The sequence below is a fragment of the Gorilla gorilla genome, chromosome 4 (assembly GCF_029281585.2).
Source record: "Gorilla gorilla gorilla isolate KB3781 chromosome 4, NHGRI_mGorGor1-v2.1_pri, whole genome shotgun sequence".
Lineage (NCBI taxonomy): Eukaryota > Metazoa > Chordata > Mammalia > Primates > Hominidae > Gorilla > Gorilla gorilla.
Window position 1 is genome coordinate 92,419,317 of NC_073228.2, and position 16,571 is coordinate 92,435,887.

At 37.4% G+C, this 16,571-nt stretch overlaps 1 long non-coding RNA gene across 14 annotated transcripts in view; it reads left to right on the plus strand.

Moving 5' to 3' along the window:
- Positions 1–16,571, plus strand: part of LOC109027022 (uncharacterized) — a 119,747-nt gene that overhangs the window by 17,485 nt on the left and 85,691 nt on the right. For 4 of the 14 annotated variants that reach the window (XR_010133886.1, XR_010133881.1, XR_010133884.1 and 1 more), the window contains exon 6: positions 1,037–1,772. This is a non-coding gene — a long non-coding RNA (uncharacterized lncRNA). Of the gene's footprint in view, positions 1–633; positions 1,773–4,991; positions 14,152–16,571 lie in introns of those variants that run through there. The other 10 variants (XR_010133880.1, XR_010133889.1, XR_002006135.4 and 7 more) reach the window with 8 other exon arrangements.

The window sequence follows — 16,571 nt, forward strand, 5'->3', positions numbered from 1 at the left end:
ACTTTTTGAAATGATCAATACACTTTTTATTCCTTAGTTCTGCTTTGTTTAGCCCCTTTCTGCCTATAAAGCCCACTTCCTCTGCTCAACTTACTGAAGCAGTATTCCATTTTATAGAATGAGATGCTGCCCAATTCTGGAATCACTAATAAAAGCCAATTAGATCTTTACATTTGTTGAAATTTTGTCTTTGACAACATTACTAGCTATATTATTCTGGGTATCCTTTTCCCCATCTGTAAAATGGACATAGCGATATCTTTCCCATAGGATTTTTCTCATTAATAGAAGTAATACATTCAAAACACTGAGCCAGGCTCACACCAATGAGCAACTTGTTAATATTACTCAGAAGCATATTATAGATATTGACAGAAAGCAATACTGTTCCTAATTAGGGGAAGAAATTCTAAGAGAGTACCTAACAGTTTGAATTTAGATTATAACATTTGCTCTGAGTATTTTACATTACAGCCTTTGGGGGGGAAAGTACAAATGAGATCTGAGAACAGTGGTACTCATCTTTGAGGAATTATGGAAAACGTAATAGAACACTAAACATGGGAAAACATTGGCCTTCAGGTTGAAAAGTGGAAATCTCAATCCCTGATTTTTTTTTTTTTTTTTACTCAGTAACTTTTTTGCCCATTGGTGTCATTTAACCAAAAGAAGAAGAAATTCAAAAAAAAAAAAAAAATCAACTGAAACAAAAGAATAGACTGAATTTGCCAAAGGAGTGCTTAAATGGAGACCTAAGTCTTCAAAGCTAAGGTGATGAGAAAAGAACAGGTCTTAAATTTCTTCAGAGCTTCAAGAGGCAAAGCTTGAAAGAAGAAAAAATTTTATTCTTAGGTAAGATGTAGGGGTAGAATGGTGGCCCCTGCAAAAGGTAAGCCTTCCTCCTAATCCTAGAATCGTGGATGGTACCTTATTTGGATAAGAAGGTCTTTGCAGATGTAAGAACCTTGAGATGAGGAGATCATCCTGGATTATCTGGTGGACTGTAAAGTCAATGACATGTATTCATATATGACAGAAAGAAGACATGGAGGAGGGAGTAGTTGTGACCGTGGAGGCAGAGAATGGAGTAATGTGATCATAAATCAAGGAATGCTGACAGCCACTAAAGCTGGAGAAGGCCAAGGACAGATATTCAGTCCTCCCGTAGAGGTACAGCCCTGCTAATGCATTGATTTTGGACTTCTGGCCTCAGAACTGTAAGAGAATAAATTTCTATTGTTTTAAGCTATCAGTTTGTGGTAGTTTGTTACAGAAGCCCTGTAAAGTTAATACACAGAGTTCAAAGAGAATCCGGTAATATCTCTAAAAGACTTGTGTATTAGTCAGGATTCTCCAGAGAAGCAAAGCCAATAGAATGATACATGTTGTTAAAGCAAATTAAAATGGAGACCATGCCTGAAGAATCTCTGTGCAGACAAACCCAGTTAGGCCTCATAAGTTAACCTTGCCTGATTTGCAAACATAATCTAAAAGTTAACTGGAGCTATTTCCGGTAAATGAATATAACACAACTTAAGCTCAATCAGTCAGAAGCAGCTTTATAATTATGTAGCTAGGGACTTTCCAAGAGGTGACCAAAGAAGGAAATGATATAACTATAACCAAATAAATATTTGCTTTGCTTTCCTGTTCCTCCTATAAAAGCCTCCCCACTGCTGAGCTGTGCTCAGCAGAGCTCTGAAACCACTTCTGGTTTAGAGTTGCCCGATTTGTGAATCACTGTTTGCTCAAATAAACTCTTTAAAATTTTATTGTATCTCAGCTTATCTTTTTTAGAGAGATAGATGATATATGATAGATAGATAGATAGATAGATAGATAGATAGATAGATAGATAGATAATAGATAGATAGATAGATTATTTATTATGGGAATTGGCTCAATCACAGAGACCCAAGATCTGCCGTCTGCAAACTGGAGAACCAGGAAAGCCAGTGGTGTAATCAAGTTCAAAGGGCTGAGAACCAGGAGAATCAATAACTTAATACCCAATGTAATAAGGCCTGAGAATGTGGGGTAGGGATGCTAGTATAAGTCCTAGAGTCTGACTACTGCAGAACCAGGAGCTCTGATGTCCAAGGGTAGGAGAAGATGGAGGTCCCAAATCAAGAATAAAGCAAATTCACCTTTTCTTTGCCCTTTTTGTTCTATTTGGGCAGGCCTCCAGTGAATTGGATGATGCCCACCCACACTGGTAGAGCAGATCTTTAGTCAGTCTTGATTCAAATGCTAATTTCTTCACAGAGGCACACAGAAATATTGTTTTATCATCTATCTGGATAGCCCTTAACACAGCCAAGTTGACACATAAAATTAACCATCACAATTAGGTTTTCCTGGGTTGGAGGGAATGGGAGACAATGAAACGGGTGCTGGAGGGTAGAGGAGGTCTGAGGGACTTCTTGGCAGGACTATGTGAACCAGAATGGAATGAGCAAATTACAGACCCCACAGTCTCTGCTCTGACAGAGATTGCCAGAGTTTGAAATAGACCTGATAGGGTTACTGCAGGTTACCAGAACCGGGAAGTCATGTGGCAGCCAAGCTAATATCCAAAGATCACCCAAAGAGTATTTCATGTGATCAGGAAGAGTCTCTGTTTAATTGACAACTGCCTCCCACTTCCCATCCCCTTCACGTGTAGCAGGAGTCACAGCTGTCTGTATGCAGGTACTTTACTCGACCCTATCCAAACTATTAATAGGAAAAAGTACTTTTTCAGTAGTCTAAGTAGTCACAAACCCTAAGAAATACAGAAAAGATTATGGACATCTACGGGAGTGCCAGTGATATAAAATGATAATCCATATCACATGGAAACCCTCCCACATAAATAATCTTTATTTGACTAGGACTTTATTCATTCAACTGAGATTCTCCAACACCCCTGATAACCAGCCAGGACCGTGCTGATCCTAGGCAACAATCTAAAAGGAATAATTAAAGGATGCTCTGGGAGCATCTATAAGAGAAAGCAGTAATCAATCGAGTACAGCACGGGTTTATCTATAATAATTTATTTCAGTCTAATTTAATTTTCTTTCTGATAGTGTTACTAGGCTAGTCAACCAATAAAATGCAGTAGGTAATATTTTTCTGGGCCCATGAGGTATTACTGACTTTTTTTTTTTTTATCATATCCTTGTGAGTAAGTTGGAGGGGTTGGGGAGGCTAGATGGTAGTACTGTCAGACAAGGACTTAGCATCCAAAGGGTACTGACTCCTAGATGGCAGTCAGCCTCTCCAGAGGTTTTTAGTGTAGAATTACAGTCCTCGGTCTTCTGTGTTTCATTGACTTAAAAGAAAACATAGAATCCATATTTATCAAATTTTTACCTGATTCAAAATCAGGAAGGATAGTATTTTTTCCAAACTTTGGAACAGCTTGATGTTGACTCTGGACTAAATTCTGTATGGGCATAATTAGAATCAATAAAATTTTGAGAGTCTATAACAATATAGGCAGAGTCCAACAAACTAGTAGGATTTTTAAGTTTATTCACTCATTTAGATGTCACAAATTTCTAGAATATCAACTCTGTGTAAATGTCTATGTTAGGCTTTAGAATATGAATAAGGTATGTTGTACTGCAGGAGTTTAAAATCTGGTGAATAAAACAAACTTGTAAACACAAAATATAACAAATATTAATTGTAAGGCATTATTTAGCATTATATTTAGTAAAAAATAAAAACTACATTTAATTTAATTGTATGATATGGACAGGGACTGGCATGTGTAAAACACCTTTAGACATTTAATAAGCTGGAAAAAATAATATTTACCATAAACATATACTACTGGTGCAAACATAAAATAGTAATTTTGTGGAAAATTATTATGTACAAGCCATACTATTTAATGCAGCAATTTCCTTCTAAGAATCTACTTTAAAAATAATCTAAAATATATTCATAATGTTATATATATATAAGGAAGTTCATAATCAAATTATTTATAACGGCAAAAAAGTTTAACATGAATGATTAAAAAGATAGTATAGCCATATGATAGTGTCATAATCATAAACAGTTGTCTCTAAAAAACAGGTGTCTGAAATATTATGTCACATTATAGAATAGCATGTTATAGTCAACTAGAAGTCTGGGAAAAAATGATTTTTTTACTGTAAAACCTCTTGAATGTTTTGAATTTTGTGCCATGTGCGTGTAACACATTCAAAAAATAAACACAATTTTAAAATAAAGGATTCAACTTAAAATTTTAAAAATACACTTACAGATAGTTTTTAATGATATAAAGAAATACTCATGATATACTAAGTGAAAGGCAAGGACATTACATTATTTCTTGCAGCAGTTATGAATAATTGGAAAATGTATTACCTGGCTGTATTACTAGGAATATTTTCTTCAGTATTTTGCACCCTAAGAAATCTAGGACTGGTTTACATAAAAGCAAGCAGAATGATGAAGAAACTCACCTTAAGAACGATTGAATGAAAATGTAAATGTTTAGCCCGGAATATATATATATGAGATCATGATGACTGTCTTCAAGCATCTGACATCCTGCCATGTGAAAAAGTGATCACGCTTCCACTGGAAGGTCTCAGAGGATGGAACTAGACCCATTGGCAGGAGCTATAGCAAGCCATTTCAACTCGGTGTCAAAATACTTGCAGACTTAGTCACTTGCTTATATGTCATTTCAGTTCAATGTCAGGAAACACATCCAAAAAGAACAGGGCAAAAAATGAGTGGTTTCCCAGTCACTCGAAAGATTCAAGCATAAATTATCACTTCCTTGATAGGACATTATGGAAGAGATTCAAGCATCGGAAGTGTGGTTTTTGGGTGTGATTCCAGCTGTACGAGAAGCCATTTAATCCCCCTGGAACTTAGTTCTCCGTAAAATGGGGACGTTTGACTAAAGTACCTCTATCTCTTTTTGAGTTTTAAACTCTTTTGATTCTGCTTTGGAGTAACAACATTTTTCTCTCTTCCAGATTTATATATCAGCTTTTTATCAGTTGAAATAAACCACCCTGGGCCAGGTGCAGTGGCTCACACCTGTAATCCCAGCACTTTGGGAGGCAGGTAGATCACTTGAGTTCAGGAGTTCAAGGCCAGCCTGACCAACATGGTGAAACCGCATCTCTACTAAAAAATACAAAAATTAGCCCGGCGTTGTGGCAGGCACTTGCAATCCCAGCTACTCAGGAGGCTGAGGCACAAGAATTCCTTGAACCTGGGAGGTGGAGGTTGCAGTGAGTCGAAACCAAGCCACTGCCCTCCAGTCTGGGCAACAGATTGTCTCGAAAAAAATAAATACATAAAATAAATAAGCCACACTGTACTTGTGAAGATTAACTGAGATGTTTAAAACATTATTTGAAAAAATGCAAGGCATGATGTAAGTGTAAAGCATTATTATATATCAACATAATTGACCATTAGAAAAATGCAAATTAACACCTCAATGAGATATATCACCAGACACCTGTTAGAATGGTTACAATAAAAAGTACTGATGATATTAAGTGCTGATAAAATGCAGAGTAACTCGATCTCTCATACATTGCTGATGCTAATGTAAAATGATATCACCACTCTAGAAAACAGTTTGGCCGTTTCTTATAAAGTTAAACATGCACTTACTATACAACCCAGTAATACAACTACTGGATATTCATTCTAGGGAGATCAAAATTTACACCCAAAAACATGTACATAAATGTTCATATCAGCTTTATTTGCAATAGCACAAAATGAAACAATCAGATGTCCTCCAATTGATAACTGGTATAACCCTATCACGGAATCCTACTGAGCAATAAAAAGGAAAGCACTGTTGATACATACAACAACTTGAGTGCATTTCAAGGCTGTTATGCTGACTGAAATAAAAGCTAATCTCAAAAGGTTATGTATTATGTGATTCTGTTTATATAACATTCTTAAAATGGCAAAATCACAGCAATGAAGAACTGATCAGTAGTGCCAGGGGTTAGGGTTGTGGGGAGAGTGTGAGCATGAATGGGCAGCGTAAGAGAATTTCTTTGGAGTGACGGAATAGTTTTATATCTTGATTATGGTGATCATTATATTAAACAATTGCATGTGATAAAATTCTATAGGACTGTATGCCAAAAATAAATTAATATGTTTATTTTTAAGGTCTGGAAAGCATGGAAATTTGTATCTTCATTCACTTTTGTTTTCATGGACTCTTTTCATGTTTGAACTTTTCATGGTATGAGTTGTTTTATAATCTATAATATGGAATGTTTCTCATACGAATGTTTTTCTTATTGAAGAATGCCATAGAAATAAGGGTGTGAGGTATACTAACTTGACAGGGGAATTTTACTCCTTTTATTTTATTTACTTATTTATTTTTAAGACGGAGTCCTGCTGTGTTGTCCAGGCTGGTCTTGAACCCCGGGACTCAAACGATCCTTCTCCTTGGCCTCCCAAAGTTCTGGGATTACAGGTATGAGCTACAGTGCCCTGAGAGTCCTTTTTAAAGTGAATGCTCAAACATGGAATTAAATTTAGGCAAAGCTCACTTTTATTTATACATAAAACAACTTCAGCCATGTACCTCATAACAATATTTTGACCAATGTCTGACCTTATATACAATGGTTGTCCTGTACGATTATAATGAAGCTGAAAATTTTCTATTGCCTAGTAACATTGTAGTAATTGTAATGTAGCACAACCTATCGCACGTGTTTGTAGTGATGCTGGTGTAAACAAACCGACTGCATTGCCAGTCTAGTATAAAAGTCTAGCACACACAGTTATCCACAGTATATAGTACTTGATAATGATAATAAACAACTGTCACTGGCTTATATATTTGCTATACTTTACTTTTTATCATTATTTTGGAGTATATTTAGAGTATATTAAGCAGCCTTAGGCAGGTCTTTCAGGAGGCATTCCAGAAGGAGGCATTCCAGAAGAAGGCATTGTTATCATAGGAGGTGACAGCTCCCTGTGTGTTGTTGCCCCTGAAGAACTTCCAGTGGGACAAGATATGGTGGTGAAAGACAGTGATATTGATGATCTTGACCCTGTGTAGGCTTAGGCTCATGTGTTTGTGTCTTCGTTCTTTTTTTTTTTTTTTTTTGAGATGGGGTCTTGCACTGTTGCCCAGGCTGGAGTGCAGTGGCGCGATCTTGGCTCACTGCAAGCTCCGCCTCCTGGGTTGATGCCATTCTCCTGCCTCAGCCTCCCGAGTAGCTGGGACTACAGGTGCCCACCACTACACCCGACTAATTTTTTGTACTTTTAGTAGAGATGGGGTTTCACCATGTTAGCCAGGATGGTCTTGACCTCCTGACCTCGTGATCCACCCGCCTCGGCCTCCCAAAGTGCTGGGATTACAGTATTTAAAACATTTTTTTAAATTAAAAATTTTTTAAATAGAAAAAAGCCTATAGCATAAGGATATAACGAAAAAGTATTTTTATCCAGCTGCACAATGTATTTGTGTTTTAAACTGTGTTATTATGCAAGAGTTACAAAGTTTTTAAAAATAAAAAGTTTATAAAGTAAAAAACTTACAACACATCAAAAGATAATACACCATGATCAAGTGGGCTTTATCCCAGGGATGCAAGCATAGTTCAACATATGCAAATTAATAAGTGATATCAACAGAATGAAGGACAAAAGCTTTATGATCATCTTAACAGATACAGAAAAGCATTTGATAAAATTTAAATTCCTTCATGATAAAAACTCTCAACAAATTAGGCATAGAAGGAACATACCTCAGCATATTAAGGGCCATATATGGTTAACCCAGAGCTAAAATCATACTGAACAGGCAAAAGCTGAAAGCCTTTCTGCAAAGAACTGGAACAAGACAAGGATGACCACTTTCACCACTCTTATTCAACATGGTACTGGAAGTCCTAGCCAGAGCAATCAGGCAAGAGAAAGAATTAAAAGACATCCAGTTGGAAAAAAGGAGGTCATATATTTTCTCTTTGCAGACAACGTAATCTTAAATCTAGAAAAACCTGAAGACTCCACCAAAAAGGCTGAGCATGGTGACTCATGCCTGTAATCTCAGCACTTTGAGAGGCTGAGGCAGGAGGATCACTTGAGCCCAGGGGTTCAAGACCAGCCTGGACAACATAGTGAGACCCCAATCTCTAAAAAAAGTTAAAAACTTTAGCCAGGTGTGGTGGCACATGCCTGTTGTATTAGCTGCTTGTGAGCCTGGGGTGGGAGGATCACTTGAGCCCTGGAGTTCAAGGCTGCAGTGAGCAATGATCATGCCACTGCACTGTAGCCTGGGTTGTGACAGTGCAAGACACTGTTAATAAACAAAACTAAGACAAAACAGACTCCACCAAAAAGCTCTTAGAATTGATAAACAAATTCAGTAAAGTTTCAGGATCCAAAACCAACATGCAAAAATTAGTAGTGTTTCTATACGCCAATAACAAACAAGCTGAAAAATACATTAAGAAAGCAATTCCATTTACAATAGCTACAAAAAAAGAACTTAGAAATAAATGTAACCAAGGCAGTAAAAGACCTCTATGCCATAAACGACAGAACATTGATGAAAGAAATTGAAAAGGACACAAACAAATAGAAAATAGAAAGATATCCCATGTTCATGGATAGAAATAATTAATATTGTTAAAATGACCATACTACTGAAAGTAATCTACAGATTCAATGCAATCCCTATCAAAACACCAGTAAAATTACTCACAGAAATAGAAAAAAAAAATCCTAAAATTTGTATGGAACAACAAAGGCCCTAAGTAGCCAAAGCATTCCTGAGCAAAAATTATAAAGTGAGAGGCATTGCCCAACCAGACTTCAAAATATACTACTAAGCTAAGTAACCCAAACAACATGTTACTAGTATAAAAACAGACACATATACCAATGGAACAGAATAGAGAACCCAAGAATAATCTATCTATTTATAGCCAACTGATTTTTTGTGAACATGCCAAGAATATACATTGGGGAAAGGATAGTCTCTTTAATAAATCATGTTGGGAAAATTGGATATCCGTATACAGAAGAATGACACTAAACTCCTATCTCTCACCATATACAAATATCAATTCAAAATGAATTTAAAAACTTAAATATGAGACTCCAAACTGTAAAACTACCAAAAGAAAACACAGAAGAAACACTTCAGGACATTGGTCTACATTGGTCTAGCCAAAGATTTTACGTCTAAGACTTCAAAAGCATAGGCAACAGAAACAAAAATAAATAAATAAATGGGATTATATTAAACTAAAAAACTTCTGCACAGCAAAGGAAACAATCAACAGAGTGAAGAGATGACTTGTAGAGTGACAGAAAGTATTTGCAAAATATTAATCTGATAAGGGACTAATATCCAGAATATACAAGAAACTCAACAGGAAAAAAAAATCCCATTAAAAAGTGGGCGAAGGATCTGAATAGATATTTCTCGAAAGAAAACAAGCAAACGGCCAACAAATACATGAAAAAATGCCCAACATCACTAATCATCAGGGAAATGCAGATCAAAACCACAGTGAGATATCATCTCACCCCAGTTAGAATGGCTATTATCAAAAAGGCAAAAAATAGGTGTGGTGGCATGTGTCTGTGATCCCAGCTACTCAGGAGGTTGGGGCCAGGAATTTAAGCTGCAGTGCGCTATGATCACACCTGTGATCACTGCACTCTAGCCTGGGCAACATAATGAGAACCCATCTCTAAAAAAATACTAATAATTAAACATTTTTAAGAAGACAAGAAATAAATGCTGGCCAGGATTCAGAGAAAAAGAAACATACGCTATTGGTGAGAATGTAAATTAGTACAGCTATTGGCCAGGTGCAGTGGCTCATGCCTGTAATCCCAGCACTTTGGGAGGCCAAGGTGGGCAGATCACTTGAGGCCAGGAGTTCAAGACTTGCCTGGCCATCTCTACTAAAAATACAAAAATTAGCCAGGCATGGTGGGACACACCTGTAATCCCAGCTACTTGGGAGGCTGACATGGGAGAATCATCTGAGCTTGAGAGGTGGAGATTGCAGTGAGCCGAGATCATGCCTCTGCACTCCAGCCTGGGTGATAGAGTGAGACTCCATCTCAAAACACACACACACACACACACACACACATACACACACAAAAAAACAAACAACAACAAAAACAATTAATACAGCCATTATGGAAAACAGTATGGAGGTTTCTCAAAAACTGAAAATACAACTTCCGTATGATCCAGCAATCCCACTACTGGGTATTTATCTCCCCAGAAGGGAAATCAGTATATCAAAGAGACATCTTCACCCCATTGTTTATTGCAGCGCTATTCACAATAGTCAAGGTATGAAATCAAACTAAGCATCCCTCAACAGATGGATAAAGAAAATGTGCTATATATACACAATGGAATACTATTCTGCAACAAAAAGGGAATAAAATCCTATCATTTGTAGCAATATGGACAGAACTGGAGGTCATTATGTTAAGTGCGATTAGCCAGGTACAGAAAGACAAATATTGCATGATCTCACTCATGTGGGAGCTAAGAAAGTTGATCTCATGGAGGTAGAGAGTAGAAAAAAAGTTGAGATTAGGAAGGGTGTGGTGGAGTGAGTAAAGTGAGGTTGGTTAAAGGGTAGAAACACAGAAAGAAGGGATAAGTTCTAATGTTTAATAGCATGTAGGATGGCTATAGTTAACAATAATTTATTGTATATTTAAAAATAGCTGCAAGAGAATATTTGAAATGTTCACAACACAAAGAAATAATAAATGTTTGAGGTAATGGATATCCTAAATACATTGATTTGATCCTTACACACTGTATGCATGTACCCCAGAAATATGTATATTTATTAGATATCAATAGTTTTTTAAAAGTTAAAAAGGAACAAAACCATGAAAAATTTATAGTAAGCTAAGATTAATTCATTATTTAAGAAATATTTTTAAAAATACATTTGGGGTAGCCTAAGTGTACAGTGTTTATAAAGTCTACAGTACTAGACAGTAATGTCCTCAGCCTTCACATTCACTCACCACTCACTCACTGACTCACCCAGAACAACTTCCAGTACTGCAAGCTCTGTTCATGGAAGTGCCCTAGACAGGTGTACCATTTTTAATCTTTTATACTGTATTTTTACTGTATCTTTTCTATGTTTAGATACCAAAGTACTTCCCATTGTGTTACAATTGCTTAGAGCATTCAGTACAGTAACATGCTATGTTTATAATCTAAGAGTAATCAGCTATACTGTACAGTCTAGGTGTGTAGTTGGCAATACCATCTAGGCTTGTGTAAGTATATTCTATGATTTTCATACAACAAAATCACCTAATGATGCATTTTTCAGAACTTATTCTTGTCTGTTAAGCAACATGTGACTGTGTTTTATTCTTATTTTTAAATTTTACATTATCTTTTCAAGGAAACCTCTGGAAAAAAAAAATTATACCAAAATTTTCACTGCCCACTCAAAGTGGTCTATTTTTACTGTTTATCTTACAACTGAAGAGACTATCCATGCCTTGCTAAATTCTACTTTAGCTGCTGAGTCTGTCTATATACTTAATAAATTTACTGTCATTCAAATTACATAATAAACATAGGAGCTTACAATTACTTTTCTAGGATAAAATCTATGCAGGAAGTTTGTCTCAGAGGAATTTTTGCTGGGTGGCACACGTCTGTAATCCCAGCACTTTGGGAGCCTGAGGTGGGAGGCTCACTTGAGCCCAGGTGTTCAAGATCAGCCTAGGCAACATTGTGAGACTCCATATCTACATGGAGTCCCAGCTCCATGTAGATATGTGTGGTGGCATGCACCTGTAGTCCCAGCTACAAGGGAGGCTGAGGTGGGAAGATTGCTTGAGCTCAGGAGGTCGAGGTTGTAGTGATCTGTGATCATACTGCTGCACTCCAGTTTGGGTGACAGAGTGAGACCCTATGTCAAAAATAACATAAAAAGTGGATTTTTAATAAGATAATCCTTATGGATACTAAAATATTAGCTTTCTTTGGGCAGTATAACTTCCCCTGTCAATGAGATTACCAATATTTGCCAATATTTTCAGTCTTCCTGTCTTTTCTGGATATGTAAAATTCTACATTTCTTAGTTCTGCAAGTTGAGCAGGGCCATGTGACTAATTCTACCAATGGACAGTGACCAAAGGTGATATGTATCACTTCCATGCCAAAGCATGTAAGAGTCAGTGTATGATTTGCCCATCCATACTGTCTTTTCTGGAACAAAGAGCCCTGAGATATCACATTGAAATGGAGACACCAGAAAAAGGGAGCAATCTGGAATGTTGAGTCACTATGTGAAGGGCTGACATGGAGAAACTCCTGCACTCTTGGCAGATTTGCCTGAGTAAGAAACTGTCATGTGATAGGACTCTCAGATTTTTGTTTAGTTTATAACTATCAGCATTGTTCCCTAGCCTATCCTGACAAACAGAATCTGTACGCTAACTTGGTTTGTCGTGTTAAAAGTTTTCATGGCCTTTTGTGCTCCCATACATTAGATGAACAGTTGTATATACATTTTCAAATTTTCCAGTAAGGAAGTATTTAATATGATAAACATTTCAATTAATAATTTGCTCTATTAGTCTCTAGTACCAACTTAAGATGTCAAATTTCTAATCTAAATGAACAATACTTTTCATTACATATATAAGTTTATCTCATACTTATACCCTGTGTTAATCATTACCAAACAATAGAAAGGGTACATTTTTGTTGTTGTTGTTGTTATTGTTGTTGTTGTTTTGAGATGGAGTTTCATTCTTGTCACCCAGGCTGGAGCACAATGCCACGATCTCAGCTCACTGAAACCTCCACCTCCTGTGTTCAAGCGATTCTCCCATCTCAGCCTCCCAAGTAGCTGGGATTACAGGCACGCACCACCACGCCTGGCTAATTTTTGTATTTTTAGTAGAGATGGGGTTTCACCATGTTGGCCAGGCTGGTCTCGAACTCCTGACCTCAGGTGATTCATCCACCTCAGCCTCCCAAAGTGCTGGGATTACAGGCGTGAGCCACTGTGCTGGGCCAGGTACATTTGTGTATGCAGTCTTCTTTTTAAATTTTTTAAAAAATATTATTTTAAAAAATATTTTGTAGAGGCAAGGTTTCGCTATGTTTCCCAGGCTGGTCTCGAACTTCTGGCCTCAAGCGATTCTTTTGCCTCAGCCTCCAAAACTACTGGGATTACAGCACGAGCCATCATGCCCAGCTATACAGCCTTCTAATTTACTAAATAACGTTGATGTGCTTGATCATATTCCCTGGAAAACAGACCCTGAGATGGAGATTTGCATGCAGGAATATTTATTCGAGAATGCTCTTAGAATCAACACTGGTGAAATGCAGGATTGAGTAGAGGGAGAAGTTCGCTGTGATGTACTTACAATAAAGCCTAAGCTGACCCTAGGATGGCTCTAAAGCTAGAGTGGCACTTTAGAGGCATCCCAAATGAAGGCAGAGGGTTGAACCTCTGTATGTACATCAATGGCCACTCATTTATCTAATGGCTGACTCCTGGAGATGAGTGTGACCTTGAGTAAGGCTGAGAGCAATTCCTGTATGGAGCTGATATTTTGAGAGCTGTCAGCCAACGTCATTCCCAGAAGCTGAGCAAAGAATTCTTTCAGCCCTGAAAAGGAATCTGGGTAGTATAGCTGTGTTCAATACAACTGATAATCATAAAGGGACATGTATCTATCTGAAGTTGTTAGATGATCACCAACACCACCACCACCACCATCATCATTGTCATCATCATCACATTTACACTGATAACTTTAGTATGTGCCAGGCACTTGTCCTAAGTGCTTCGAAATAATATATTAACTTGTGTAATTCTCATGTTAACCCTATAATATAATCTTAAATGCTTTGTCCTCAAAAATAAAAATCAATATAAGTGCTTTTTCTGTAACACATTCCAATCCAGAATGCTTTACTAATGACCATTCAGTAATTTCCATTGTATGTTATTTTATCCATCATGAACAGCCCCATTTGGTGGTAGTCATTGGCCAAGATAGTTACTTTTGCTCATGGGTTGCATCTTCTAAATAATGGATGGTATTATGATGTCTGTAATTTACTTTCAAATAAATGATCACAGATAATATGATACTGTGTGGATATATGTGTGTGTGTGATATTATGTGTGTTAATTTAGGCTATAAGTGCACTTGTTTGCCATAATTAAGAAGTCACATTCCCACGTATGGTCAGAAAGTATTTAATCAAAAGGCCGCACTCCAGAGGAAGCTATGTCAAGTGCTCAAGTCATACTTATCTTGAACAACACTATAATTTTTCTAATTAGTATATTGAATATAAGCAATGTGGCAATGTGTTTTCACTGGTGAAATTAGTGTTGTTCAAAGTGTGTGCATTGGCTAATATATTTTAGACATTCTGCCTTTGCAAAATGGGTTGTAAAAATCTAGTAAGCATCATAATCTTTATCCTTAGGAATGGCATCCAAGGTTTGATTTCTAAAATGTCCCGTATCTAGCTATTGATTCCATGGATTCTGGTTGCCTAAATCCTGCCTCAATATTGCCGCGTTTGCCTTAAATGAACTTTCATACATGTGGTAGTCATATATGATAGCCAGCCTCCAAGTTGGCCCTCAATGACCTGACACCAATGATCCTTAGTGTTCATCTCTTTTTATAGTCTCTTCCCATATCAAATAGAGCTGGTCTGTGTAACCAATAAGATATTCTGGAAACGTGAAGATTAATTTGTCAGTAATGTGAGTGAGCCATCTTGGAAGCAGACCATCCAGTCCCAGTTAAGCCTTAGGTAACAACAGCCCTGGCCAACATCTTGATTCATGAGAGACCCTGAACCAAAACTATCCAGCCAACCTACTCTCAAATCCCTGACCTACAGAAACTCTGATATAATAAATATTTATTGTTGTTTCAAGTCACTAAATTTTGGGGTAATTTGTGGTGCATCACGGATAACTAATACATGAAAGAGAGAATTGGATGTTAATTGAGTTTATTGAAGAGATTATATGAATTGTTGTGTGTATGACTCCCTGTCAATAACTGTTTATTTTAATTTTTTGAGATGGAGTCTCACTCTGTCTCCCAGGCTGGAGTGCAGTGGCATGATCTTGGCTCACTGCAGCCTCCGCCTCGCAGGTTCAAGCGATTCTCTGCCTCAGCCTCCTGAGTAGCTGGAATTACAGGTGTGTCCCAGGACGTCCAGCTAATTTTTGTGTTTTTTCAGAGACAGGGTTTTGTCATGTTGGCCAGGCTGGTCTTGAACTCCTAGCCTCAAGTGATCTTCCCACCTCAGCCTCCCAAAGTGCTGGGATTATAGGCATGAGCCACCACATTCAGCCATAGTTTTTTAATGTTTGTGTGTACAACAGAATTTGGCCCAAGACTTGCTTTATTGTAGCTTAGTAGCCAACCCTTTCACTCAACAGTTGGTGACTACCTTTATCTGTCAAAAAGAACTAAATAGTTGTGTGTGACCAAACTTGCTTAGATCATTTTGCAAGAGAGCCATATTAATTTTTCTATGATAAAAAAATCAAGCCTATGATAGCTTGATTCAATCCACTTCTCTTTATCACCCTGTTCACTCCAGTCCAGTCATCTGTCACTTGGTCTATTACAATAACCTTTTAACTCATTTATGCATATTCATTGGTCTTTTTCCATCCCATCGTCAACATTAAAGTTAGAGTAGGCTTTTAAAAATACAAGGCTATTTATGTAATTTCCCCCATTTAAAATCTTTCAGTGCTCGGGCTGGTCATGGTGGCTCACACCTGTAATCCCAGCACTTTGGGAGGCTAAGGCAGGAGGATCACCTGAGCCCAGGAGTTTGAGACCAGCCTGGGCAACACAGTGACTGATCTCATCTCTAAAAAATAAAAGATTTAGCTGAGTGTGGTGGCACAGCCCTAGCTACTAGGGAGGTTGAGGTGGAAGGATTGCTTGAGCCCAGTAGTTTGAAGCTGCAGTGAGCCATGATCATGCCACTACACTCCAACCTGGGTGACAGAGTGAGATTCTGTCTCTAAAAAATTAAGAGTAAAAATAATAAAATAATATAAAATCTTTCAGTGCTTGAAAAAATAAGGCAAAGACATAAGTTAACATGACCTATAAAACCTTTCCATCCTTGTCTTGCACTCTTCTTTCTCTTACACTCTGTGACCCCACCTCACACTGGCCTTTTTTCAATTACTAGTACTCTTTCTATTCCCACTTACCACAGAGAATTTGTACACGGCGTTTCTTCTGCCTTGAAATCTCTTCTGTTTCCTCTTTGTCTAGTTTAAGGCTGCCTATCTTTCATATCTAGTGCATATGTGAGTCCCTCAGCAAAACTTTCCCTAATCCCCCTGATTGATTCTCATAGCATCATACATCCCTCCTTTGTGTGCCAGGAACATTGCAATTTTACATTTGTTTGTGTAACTATTTGATTAATATTCATGTTGACTGCTAGTACATTCTATGAAAGTAGGTACCATATCTGATATCACTCACTCATGTATGCCTTGGGGTC